Here is a 13637-nt window from a genome sequence, read left to right as displayed (position 1 = left end):
TGTATCCTTTATGTCTTGAGGCAAACTAGATACAAATGCATGTTTTATTTTTTAAAAAACTATTAGTTTATAAGTGTGCAGTTGTAGTGTGAGAAAATGTAGGAAAGTTCTGTTTTCTTTTACTCGTCTGACTCAGTAATAAGCAAAAGACACAAAAGAGGGAAGGTGCAGTGTGAAACACCTAGTGAGCTGGATGACTGCATTTACAATTGTGCTCTTCATTAATTTCTTTGTTAAACAGTTCAATGACGGATGAAGTTAATTTTAGGGATTTGGTAGGTCAAGGAACAACAAAAGGACTTGATCCACTTCAGAAGACGCAGCACTTTGCACATCTAAAGATCTTTCCTGCAGCGCAAAATCCCTGAAAATCAACTCTATAAATGTATGAGAATCCCAGATTTCATCCGGCAGGGTAATGCAGAAAATTCCTGGATGATAAGAGGACAAGTGATGAAATGAATGGCAGACGGTGCAAATATGTGCCCAGTCACAGGGTCAGATAAGAGACCTGAAGGTTTAGGGGGCGGAGGAATGCCCAAGGATGATGGGACAAAGCATGGCAGTTTGCTCGTTCAAAGGGAGAGGAGAGATTCTCAATTATCTCACACACGATAAGAGGCAGAGGAAAAGAAGTGTCTTTGAGGCCAAGAAAGGAGAAAGTACAGCAGATACCCTTCAGGAAGGGCAGTCGTAATCTATGTCGTCATAAATAAGGCAGAAACTTTACCAAACTTTTTTTTTTGCAGAGTTAAAGCATGACTTTACATTGTGCTCGTTGGAGCATGCAACATCTGCATTAAACCCATTAACATGCTCTATTGTTCCTACTGGAATTGACTGCTGCTGTCATTTGTGTTCTGCAGGATAATCGGTCTCACGCTACGTGGTGTGAGTGATTAATGGTCTCCGCCCACATCTCACTCACTCATTATCGTAGCAACATTCGCCATGGCGTACTGTGGCGTTCTTGTGAGACACGCCGATCACTCCCTGAGGTGATCCATCAGAGAACATTGACCACCGCAAAACAAAAAGAAATCAAACAGTCTGCTGCCGAACGTCACACAGCGGCGGCAGAGCTTCTACGTCGATTTGAAAACGGGCACAAATCTGTCAGAAACATTGATCACCGGATGCGTTCGGAAAGAGAAATGCACTGAGGGGGAAGAAGTCGATTTAAAGATATAAAAGTTGCAAAGTGAAGCAGTAAAAGTGTCTCAAAGGTGACCTGGGATGGTAGAAGCTCAGTGTGCCCCGATACTGGTTAAGTACAGCTCTTTCTGGGGTAGCGGGGCAAACAACCAAACTCTGGCTCCGTCTCAGCAGACCTACAAATGTACCTGCAAAGCTGGTACATTCAGCAGCAGGGTAGGGCCCAACAGTCTCCATCCATATGCTCTGTGAGTGTATGTCTGCGTGGTGGGGGTCGGTGGGCGCCAAGCTCCATCCATCACTGCCGCAGGCATGCATTAATCCCTCTCTGCATTCTTGAGGAGCACTGACGCCAAATGGGAGTTTGCTCCTGCAGCCTCCCCTTCACAGGGTGCCCACTCTACCCAGTCCAAGGAAAGACCCTCTTCCCCCCAAATGTGTTGGCAGTGCCAGAGCTGATGAATTACCAGCGTGTGATTCAGACTCAGTGAGCAAACGTCCTCTCCCTAAGCCAAGCTGAGCCATATGTTCATGCTAAACTAGCTGTAAAACTGGCAGCCGTTCAACTTTTATGGCCTATTAAAGGCCAAATTGTAGATCACAGTCAGGCCCAACATGGCATGCATCACTCAGGTCACTCTGATCGACTTACAACACAAGCAGTAGACCTTGGTATGATTAATAGTCGGGAAATGAAAATATATCCAACAAGCAGGTTAATGTCACTCACCGCAGTTTATTCATCACACGTCTGCTTAAGCTTATAACCATGACAACCTGACAGGAAGACGCCATGATGGTGCTTTAAGTGCATTAGTGGTGCTTAGACCAGCCTGGGCCCGTCTGGTTGGTTTGTGGTCAAGGTTAGCAAAGAACAAAAGCAGCTACTATTAGCTTTTCTTCCTCCATATTTAACAAGTCAGACCCAGTTAAGTGATCTGGATTGATGTTTCCTGATGAGTGCACATTCATGAGTGCATGTGTGAGGCATTTTAGCTAAATCAACCCTCTCTTTATGTGCTAATCTTGGCTTAGCATGCAATCCATAATCTGTTTTGCCTTTTCAAACTCAGACATTCAGAAAGAAAAGCCTGAAATAAGTGAATGTTGAAAGTTAAGACCCAAGGTAGTACTTCTGTGGTGGATGAAGCAGCCTGAAAACCATCAAATGTTCAAAGTTTTGTTCATAGATTGTGGACTCAAATCAAAGCCCAGTAAAAACAAGACTTTCAGGTGATTCGTATTTTGCCCACTCCCATTAATATTTCTGTACAGTCAATTGTTAAATGTTTTTTAACATTGCATAGTTTTCAGAAATCACATATCCAACGTATTGCACAACTTTATAATCAAAATCTGAGTTGTCAAACCTGATGGGTAAAGACAAACTCATGGTGCAGTTTTTTGTTTTTTGTTTTCTTGTATAGCAAAGCCTAAAAATCTCTGTTTAAGTTATAGTTAAATTGTTGTATTCAACACCTTCTGAGCATCGGAATATTGTGAACTTGAACAAAAACCGTCTTATTTCGTCCTACGCTTTTTCACACACGTTAAGTGTGTTATGCATATTGCTGTGTGTATGGATAGATGTGTTCATACTGGCTATCTTATGGAGTTATTCTTGTGTACATTCTATCTGTATATTTGTTCAGTTGTGTGAGGACACTCTATGATCACAGAGTTAAGAAATGAGCAGGGCAATCTGCAGTGCAGGCAAAGGGGTCCAACATGTGGCCCTTGGAATAACTGTGTGCAGAATTACCAGCTCAAAATCAAGAATGGCACCGATTTGGACAACCAGCACAGGCAGTAGGTGGACGTGGACAAATTCAAAAATATAAATAAGCTGTGTGTTTATTAATAGGTCACATTTTATGATACATTTTAATTTTATAGTAACTTGGTACTTGTTAGTAAGCTGCTTGGTAGCAAACTTGAGCTTTCTGTCAAGCTTTGGTGATTTGGCCCATGTGGAAAAAGTTTGGAAATTACTGCTTCAGGGATCCCACATAGAAACCGCTGTTTTACCAGCTATGCTAACTGCACTAATAACCAACAGATGCTAAAGACAACTTAAATTAACTCCATGCACATTTTGTCTTTGCACATCACCTACGCTCGTGATGGCTGCTCACAGCAGAAAAGGTTAAGAAAAAAAATACTTCAACACAGAGAAAATAGAATAAACAATAATCAGCATAAGGTGGTCAGGCTTTTTAAAATGTGCAAATCAAAAATGCACAGAAATATTCTGACTGGTGCATTCCTAACAAGAACATCTAAACCTAAATACCGGAGACAAACATGAGCTCGGCTGCACGTTCAGCTTCCTGAAAGCACCGATACTGGGTGAGACAAACGTCACGGATCCAGGAACACACAAACACGGCCAAGCTCTCACGCAGATTAACCCACAGGTGTGGATATTTATTGGCCCTAGATTAAAGAAGATCAGTCATTTTAATTTTACTGTAGTTTGTCCACTTAGCAGCCAGTGTGCATAAATTTGCTTGGAGCTGCTGTGTTTGGTTTGACTCTGTGGAGTGGAGTCGAACAGGAGCAGCTAGTTCAAAACCTACAGCCAGTGATTATCTGCTTATATAGACCAACCTTCATAATTAATTTAGCCCCATTTTATAGTTTGTGTACAACCTACTTTCTGTTACCAAAACTGGGCAAGGGGTCTACTGGCAAGAAGTTGAGAGTGCACAAAAAAACTCAAATTTTAGAAAAAAAAATAATAATAATAATAATTTAATAAAAACAAATCTTTCATTTTTAGCACAGTGGCCCCCTTAAGTTCAGAGAATCGAGTAAACTGAATAAGACTAAGTTTGCCCCAGATCTGAATCATCACAAGACTTTAGTTGGCAGACGTTACTGACCTATAATCCTCCACAGGTGCTAAACAAAGCAGTCAAGCCTTCACTTTGTGTTCCTCAGATAAAGTTAAACACACGCAAACACAAAACAAAGACTGACCTGTGCAACCAGTTTCAGCATTCACGAGGACGAGGACCCACGTGAGCGCATTTGATTGCCGCAGAGAAGTCGCAGGCAAATCTCTGGAAAACAAACTCCTTTGTGCGACGCTGCACAGCCTTTTGATTAAGGAATGTGCTTTTATGAAAGGGCTGATGAAACAGAAACAAGCCACTGCTGGCACCAGATGCCATCTCGTCTGAGGGCACGGCGAAACATGGCAGAGCACGAGCAGATGTGCCACATGTGCACCGCTTTTACCGGCACGATTAAATTAAGGTCACTGCCAAACTCATCATTATCCCATCCGCACAGGGAGGCTCAAGAATGTCAAATGAGGATCATGCTCATAATGCAGTTGTCACGCACGGCGCTCAGGAAACAACTTTTCACACGATTACAGAGTAAATCAGCGACGCGTTCGAGCTGACAGGCTTTCTATTGTGGTTCTGAAAAATGACAGGCCAGTCTCGAATTTTTATTCATTAGAAAGAAATTCCTCGACTAATTGAGTTACTGCTTACAGGCAGATGTGACAGGAAGGCAGGGTCCCACAGGACAACGTTGGGGGAAGAGGGGACAGGCAGATGCTTGGACCAGCAAAGGCCTCATAGGGTCAAGCTGTTCCATTACGAGAGGACAAGGGTGGCATTTATTCACAGGCCTCTCCTCCTGAGCAAAGATGGCCTTAGAGGGAACGGAGGGGGACACTTAACCCCTGAGGTAAAAGCCAATCACAAACCCTTTACTGTTTCTCTCATTGCTACTGTTATACAGTAACTGTTTCAGAAAAGCTCCTCAACAAAAGAAAAAGAAAAAAAAAAAAAGCATGAACTGTAGATGCAAATTCATAAACAATCTGAATCCCAAGAGAATTTACATTCACAAGACTAACCCAATTTTAAAGACAGTAATGTCCACAAAGGCACACAATTTGATCTGACTTGTCAGCCTGCAGGGTTTTTTTTTGTGCCAGATTAAATCAAAAAGGCTGCACAAAAAAACCCAAAAATGCTCAAAAAAGGCTGTTTTATTGAGCCTTTTTATTGAATTTTAAAGAACTTATCACCAAGTAGATTGCTTTGCTTCAAAAAGAGCAGCTTTTAATGGAAATATGTGGAGTGAATGGGTTCCCACATATTGGCGACACAAAAAAGGATGTCGGGAGTATATTTGCAACATAGATCATCAATGACTGAAATGTTGGTTAGCTTGTGGGAGTAAACAAGTTGGGCGGATGAGTTTCTCCTCACCCACAAAAACCCATATCCTCCATGAGGGAGCATTTAGTTCGAGCAGACAGTCAACAGCCAGACCTGCTGAGCAACCATCAGTGGTGCTTATGAGCATAACGTTAAACAGATATGAGTAGCTTGAGTAAGCAAGCAGACTGGGGGAAAGTGAGACTTGTACAGTCACTTGTACAAGTCTCACAAGCAGTGACTTGTATAGTCACTGCTCCTCAACAGAGTATTGTGATAAGGTTGCCTGGAGAGTGTACACTTGTGGGAATCAGATTAACTTTGCTAGTCAAAACTGGAACAAATATGTTTATCTGAACGCTGCCTGACTTTTAGTGTTCCGAAGTATTGTTCTCGTCACAATTGGTCAGTACCCACTATGACAAATTACCGGGAGACTGTCGAGTTTCTCATAACATTTGTCCTGACTTCCAATAATTTATGGATACATCTTCATACAGCTATTTGAGTTTTGAGTTTAAGATAAAGCTTGAGACTTTGTGGTGACTGTGATTTTGTCTTGGGTGAAAAACTATGCAGTGATCCCCCAATTTTTTTTCATTCCAGATGAAACGTCATTGGTCTTCTGTAACTTTCAGCTGCTTCCTTGGCTGCCTTTTGTTGCTTTTATGGGCTTTCTTACATTTCTGAATAAATCTATGATGTGCTACAAACCTGAATACAATTTAAAGGGAAGATCTGTAAAAAACCGTGATATATGCCTTTTTATAAATACATTGGCCTAGAACTCCCATGGCTAAACTAAGCTTACTGCACAGCTTGTCAAGAGGCCAGGACATTAAGCAGGATGATATGGATGACGCTTGGAAAGAGTGAGTAGTCTTCCAGCTTGTTAAAATACTTGCCTTTGGCACACTATGATAGCATAATTGGCAAAAGCAACAGGCATGTCTGGGACCAAACATGAACATGTAGAGAATCCAGTGCATTAAACACATCGTTTTAGGGAAGATTCCCACAAAATAACGGCCTATTGTGTGTCGGAGCCAGCTCAGTGTGTAAGGCAAGACTGGAATGTGTTCAAGTTTTAAATTCTGAACATATTAATCAGATAGAGAAAAGAAAATGATATACAAGTCCAATAACACAACATGACAGAATAAGTGACAGAATAAGGCTTCCTCTTCCAAATAATCATTGTACGAGTCAGGAAAAACCCAGTGGTTCACGACTGTTATTACTAGCTTAAGGACCTTCAAGTTGGTTTGAACCCAGGCATAGAAAAATATGTTTCTTTAAAAAAAAAAAAAAAATCAACCACATGTTTCCATTGAAAAAAAGACAGCTCATTTGTAAACATGAGAGAAAATTATTTTCAAAAAATTAAAAATTATATCCACTCGGATTCAGGAAACGGGCAATCTCCAATAAAAAAAACAACATGTCAAAAAGCAAACGCAAAGCACCCGAGGACAGATAAGTGAAATTAAGCTTTCCAGTTCCAGTTTGTATTGACAGTGAAGATTAATTGCTGTAACGCAGATGCCAAAGCGTATCCGCTTCAAGTCAGTGGGTTGACTGACACAACATCCCTCACCGATTAGTCAGCAGTCAGGGCGTGCTCCCCGGTTCACCAACCTTAAGAGACTGAGAATAAATGATTTCACCCTCCAAGGGGGAAATAATTTAGACTGAATGACATCACTGCGGTACATCAGATTCTGTCAGAGCCAAGGTGAATATCAAGGACTATACAGCTTATGAGGAGCTGTTATTTTGTCTATTATGTGCTAGAACAATTTCTCAAAGCAGGTGAGATGGCCATCAAAACCAGCATGTATTAAGAAGATTATACAGCCAAAGCAGAGATCTTCTCATTCAACTAGAAAGAATAAAAACCTAAAAAAAAAGACTGTCCATATCCAGGAGGCTCCCTTTAGGAAAGCCAACAATGGTCAAGTTGAGTGCTTCAAACCACCAGAAGGTTGAGAAGTGAATCATGTGAGATGCATCATACAAGGTACTGCCACAGCTGTCATGTCTTATGGGACACAGTAAGAAAAGAGGGTTACTGTGTAGAGCATTAAGAAAACAAGGTCAACTTAAGGTTAAGAACTTTTTTTTTTTTTTTTTGCCCCTTTGAACTAAGAGTCACATAGAAATTTTCTAAACATCACATTTTAGCTTGAGAACAGGTAACACCTTTTTCAATAACAATGGAATACATGATGCCATAAATAGCCTTCCCCCATCTCCCGTGTGTTTACAGTAGCCTGGTGAGCTGGTTGCCCTACACCTACCATCAGGTTAAGGGACACAGGGTTATGTATTGAGTTTCTGCACGCGGATAGATTTAATAATCCACTGACATGGCTGTGACCCCACAGGCTAGACTGCTGAGAGGCAGCACTTATGAGAGAGCCTGGTACCGTAAGCTGCGACACCGTCTGAGGAGATAGAGGTATTAATATCGACAACAGTCCCAAACAACAACTCAGCGGGCTTTGACACCTGCACTCAACAATTTGCTTTACTTCAGCTCTGCCTATGGATACACTTATTACATTACGATGACACATTTCTCAACAGAGAATTTCATCATTTTTGACAAGGTTACCATGTCGGATGTGAATTTAGAACTTAGAACAGAGATCACATGTGGAGTTTCTCATGGCTCTAATCTCAGAGTTGATTTCTTTTTAAAACATAAATGCTCATCCATCCAAAAGCTCAAAATATCGAGTTTTGCTAAATTCCTTACCGTACATATGCTAAAGACAAACAACTTTTATTTTTCCTATGCAGACCCTTAAGTTTATTAAAGCTCTGTTCACAATGTCTCCAGGAATCAGAGATACAGAGGAAGCGGGATTTAATGCGTTTGCTCCTGTGCTTAAATGTTTATGTACAAATAAGGTTTCCTTGCCTAGTGCGAGTCAAACTTCTTTTCATCTAAAATATGTTTTTCTCTAAACATAATGAATGATTTATCACAATATCTTGCAAACTACATTGTTTTTTTTAGACAACAGTTGTTGAAGGGGTAGAATCTTTATGCATCAATAATGTCTGCCCCATACAGCAAGTCAGTAACAGTTTAAAGGAGAGCTAGAAAGAGTTTTTGAGCCAACAAAAAATGATTAAAAAAAATTATAATTACACTACTTTTTTCACCCCATACTGAATATTGAAATTTTTTTTTAAAAAAGGTGTTTTTGAAATGTGCATTGTTTGAACTGGCCAGAAAATACTGAAGTTTCATACATCAGCTTCCAAAACTGAAATATATAATTGTGCCCCCAAATCACTTTACTTTGGCACTTATTGATAAAAACACTAAAAACAAGTTATTTAAGTTCTATGTTGGAGAAATGGGCCCCTGGTATGTGCTCGACTAAATGATATCCAGGCAATATCAATATTCTGAGATTTGATTTCAGTTCTGCTTTAAGGCTGATGCACAAAAATTTGCCTTGAACTGCTAGCCACAAATTCATACAATACCAAGTTGCAAATACTGATAAAATGTTCAGACAGTTTATTTTCGTTGACCTCATTTCAACAAGTGCTACAATGAAATCCTCCAGCTGAAGCTGTTGATACCATCAGAGGAAACAAGTCTTCTAGAGTTGTTTAGCTTTTGGGGAGAAAAGGAATTTCAAGGAAGCTTTAATCTAACGTGTTTAGTGTGCAGATGCAAGGTTTGCTAGTGACCTCAAGCAATCAAGACCCTCGTCTTTTTGTTTGCGCTGGCTGGACTCCAAACGACTGAAGCAACATGACAAAAGACTGAGAAGTGGAGAAATGAGCTTATCTTGATCGGAGATCAAACCACCAAGCATTTAAAGCAAAGTTGGTGGCAGAACCGGGGGATAAGTGCTAATGAGCCTGAAAATGTTTCTCGACAAAACACAAATATACATCATCGGCCAAAGACCCTCCGAAACGTCACGCTCGCCAAAGAAACAGTGCAGAAGAAGGTTGGCAAAGCTCCACAGAGCCTACAAGCTTCTGAGTGAGAAAACGTAAGTTACATAAGTTACAAAACAGCACAGGCCAAGTCTGAGACAAATGAATATATGAAACAAAGTGTCCGATGATGCATTAATGTGCATCAGAATCTTTTCTTGCTGCTTTTTGTAATTATGCTAGAGTAAGATGTATCTGACATGCTGGATGCATTCCATTTGCAAGGCAATTATGCTTTAGCGATGCAAAAATATCTTATTTAATGTAAAAAAGGCCAATAAATCTCACATAGTTAGGGGGGGGGAGGGGGGGGGACAGTACCGTGATTAAACACACCGAGCTATGCAATTTAAAAAAAATAATAAAAGTAAGTAGGCATTTTATCTTTCTTACAATCTCACTGAAAGTCTTTGTCCGCCTACTGAGGAGCAGGGGGGACTTGTTTAAGTAAACGTGTACCTAAAATTTCCTCCATCCATCATGTGTGACAATACAAGACACATGGCGCCAACTGAACATCCCAGAAGTAGAGCACTTTACTCTGTAGCACCAGCTGCGTTTGCTTTTCCAATAGGACACAGATAGTGAGGTGGACCTTATGGCTACCGGAGAGAGGCAGGGCAGATCAATCACAATTTCTTTTGTTGGACGTATTGACCTGTATGGCATCTTAGGGCTAATGAGTAAGCATTGCAGATTCACTCATTTCCATACCAACGAGGATAGTAAATTTGCAGTAACACATGGCCTTTCAAAGCTGTAGCTGATCTGCAAACGTGATCTACGAAAGTTACATCCATCTTTTAATTTATATTTAAAGCCTCTGATGCAGTTTACACGTCGCCAAAAACCTCTCGCATATACAGCACTTAAACTACGCCCCCCCAACAGCTTCATTTCTCTTGTCTCTGTCATATTCTCATTGCTCCAACACTGACATTAACATATTTTGTGAAAGGTTTATCCACACCCTGTACGTCACTCGGTCGGGTTCAACAAACTGCTTTATCAGACTGAAATATTGTTCGCCTGCGTGAATTACATGAAACCCTGCTCAGCTGCAGTCGTGTTACGTAAACAAATTCCCTTTGTGGTTTATATTGCCATCAATAAAACGTGCGTTTCCTCTTTCCGTTGTTTCTTTGACGTTAATGAAATTCTGACTCACGAATGAAATCATCTGGTGCCATTTAAATTACATACACTCCCTAATTTACCAGTTTGGTAACTCTTAATCTGATACCTCATTTGGCAAACAGAGTCTGTCTCCATTTAATCCTCATTTTCTTCTCGGCTCTTTCAGTCTATTGTTTAGCTGGTGGCCCTGAATGGGTTCAGTTCAGTTCAGACCTACACATTAATCTCCTCAAAGGCCTGTAGGTTGTGGCTGTAGAGGAGAATGAATGGGTTAAGCTGGAGAAGATCTGTTCAGCTGAGCTTGACAGAAAGTTCCTGTATGTTGAGGTGTCACCCACTTTTGGACCCTGCCGTGGAACTAGCTGTGAATATTGAAGTAGTAACACCAAAAATGTAAACACACATGTATAATATGATCTAGTTGCTTTTAGTTGTAATAATGTTATCTGTACCAGATGGTTACTGATATTTTGATGTAGACTAGGCCAACATTTCTCAGTAATAGTTATAAAGTAAACCTACTTACTGTACAGAGCTTTGCTGCCTTTCTGCTCTTTGAAAATGGACCTGTATGTTTTCACATTTTTGTTGTTGAGATTGCTGAACCAAAGACTTGCAACTTATGGCATTCACAGGAAGAACACGTAAAGCTTGTGGAATATCTCCAAAAGGCTGAACTCCATGTCATGAACCTCAAGCAGACCATTCCATTTAGTGCTTTTTCAGAACGTGTGTTTTATGCACAAGCTCCGTGACAATTTGTGATTCCCTTGGACTTTCGTGGCTGCGTGTCAGCGCCATAGACAGGCCTGGTACAGTTTCTACAACATTTAAGGTCAATGAAATCATTACTAAAAACTATTATCAAATTGTTTTGGGAAACACAGCTTCCATTTGGACAAGGCTTGGATTAAGAGATGCAAAGGACACAAAGCAAAAAAAAAAAACAACCCATTAGCAAAAAACTTTAAATCCAGTCCAAAGCACGACTTATTCAAGTGTTTGAGTTTTATTCATTTGTGACATCTACAGTGTTTGTTGGGACCCTTGAAAGTAAAGTGTGGCAGCAAGAATCGACAGGGTCAATCCTGGCCTCGCTTGTCATCTCTGTTCACCACCAAATCAAAGGTGTTTCTTGAGACACTCAACACCGTATTTTACTTCAACGGCTTTTTATAGAAGCCACTCAGGAACGCTGCAGGCCTTCCACAAACTACACATGCTTTGAAAGCCAAAAAAGTTTAAAATACTGCTTCACGAAATAGAAATGCATAATGCAAAGTGAATTCAACTTTGAATTCACCGAGGCAAAGATTCTGAGAAACAGAAACAAGTTTTTTGTTTTGATCCTCTGTTTGTACTATCTTGACTGTCCTGCGCAGGGTCTTTCCCACCAAGAGGCAGTGAGAGAACTTCATCTCCCCGTGACAAGAAGCGCAGATGCTATCCATGCCTTACAGGTCACATGCACAGGCCCTTATATGGACACAATACGCTGAGGAAAGACATGAAACATTGGTGTTGCTCAGCAGCTTTAGAATTAACAAGCACCTACAAACAGCCAGCTGTCAGAACGTTGCTGCTCTCCTGAAGCATCAAAGCACCAAAGACAAGAGCAGGGAACACTTTCAGACTGCTGCACTTTATTTAGCTGCAGACCCACACACAGCATCAACAGACTTAAAAAAAAAAAAAACAACAACAGATTTTCTGATTAGGGAAGTTTTAGTGGTAAATATGTCATCTTCACAAGCAATGAGCTGTTTGCGTCTCCAAAGCGACAAAAAAAGGGAGAGAGCAGCACTCGGTTTACTCTTCCCTCACTACCAAACAATTAGGACAACTGACAGACCTGCCAGCTACAAAACACAACTCACAAGTTGAAAACCAAACACCAAAACAAGCTTGTGTTTTCCACGATGAGGAAATTACTATTCATACTTGTATCAGTATCTGTTTGGTTCCAGTAAGGAGGGGGAAAAAAAATAAAAATAACTGATGTTCCCTGTGGTTACTACAGGAAAATGCAGAACACAAAGCCAAAAATATGTGCTTGGTGGTTGTGACCCGAAGCTCAATTACTGATCTCCAAGTAAAACACACAAAAAGCAGGAGACTCACACACACAAGTGCATACAGACACTCACACATAGACAAAAGAGCAGCAGCAATTACGTGGGTAAGTAATGATTTCTGTCCATTGAAGAGAGATGAAACATTAAACCAATCACACAGCATGCTTCCTCCCAGAAGAAAAACTAGAAGGCATTTTAGCATATTTTCTCCCATTGTCATAATTAATAGATGACATTGGTGGAACTAAATCATCATCAATCAAGTTAATCACCACTTTCTTAAGTGATTCATAAGACAGGAGGACTTTGTGGTTTAAACTGGAACCACAACACAGATAGATGAGCAACACAACAAGCCTCTATAAGTTAATTATTAGCCTGTGTTTTTCTTATTAAAACCCATTTAAAAAGGTAGCTGGATGGTGTGACACTTTCCCATGTGCCGTCTTCATGACTGAGGGCCTAAGAAGCCAAAAGGCATGCTGGACTCTCCCTCACCGATTCATAGATCTGTTTGCTCTAGGCTGGCCCTCCACTCCAGGGGTCCCATGGCCCCTTTTGTTGCCGCTGTATGTGGCTGAAGAGCACTTCCACCCCAGCACACAGCAAAGCAACAATACAAAACAGATAATAGATTACATCAAAACCCGAAACAGCAAGAATTTAGTGGAATGAGCTCTGCTCCCAATGCATAAATCCCAAATCCCCACTGTGATGGTCTGTGCATGTTTTTGGTAATTGAATATTCTCATCAGAGACCAGTAATGAAAAACAAAATGACTTTAAAAAAACTAATAATAATAATAATAATAATAATAATAAGTGGTTGTTTAAAAACAAGTTGCTCGCCATGAGAAACAAACCAATGAAGGCCATTTTTTTTCTCCATCAATTCCCATGAATGCAAGAGGCTCTGTTTCTTCAGTACACTTCTACATTCCTTCACCATACAAGCAAAATATGCAAACAAAAGACTCCAGAGGACCTTTCCAACAATTCATTCCGCCATTTCATACCTACAATTACAATTCCATCACTTCCTACTTCCACTTCATATGTCCGTAAACAGACCGTTTTGTACTTGAACCGCGGTGTACGAGTTCATTTCTCACTGTAG

The 13637-nt window shown here is 40.6% G+C and overlaps 1 protein-coding gene across 3 annotated transcripts in view; it reads right to left on the bottom strand.

Moving 5' to 3' along the window:
• The window catches only part of tiam2a (TIAM Rac1 associated GEF 2a), a 127875-nt gene that overhangs the window by 62359 nt on the left and 51879 nt on the right, over positions 1 to 13637 (bottom strand). The gene's annotated exons all lie outside the window — the stretch shown is intronic.

This window comes from Poecilia reticulata, chromosome 22, assembly GCF_904066995.2.
Source record: "Poecilia reticulata chromosome 22, P_reticulata-male-v2, whole genome shotgun sequence".
NCBI classification, from domain to species: Eukaryota; Metazoa; Chordata; class Actinopteri; order Cyprinodontiformes; family Poeciliidae; genus Poecilia; species Poecilia reticulata.
The sequence above is the reverse complement of the archived record's forward strand: the minus strand, read 5'-3'. Positions and strand labels throughout refer to the sequence as shown.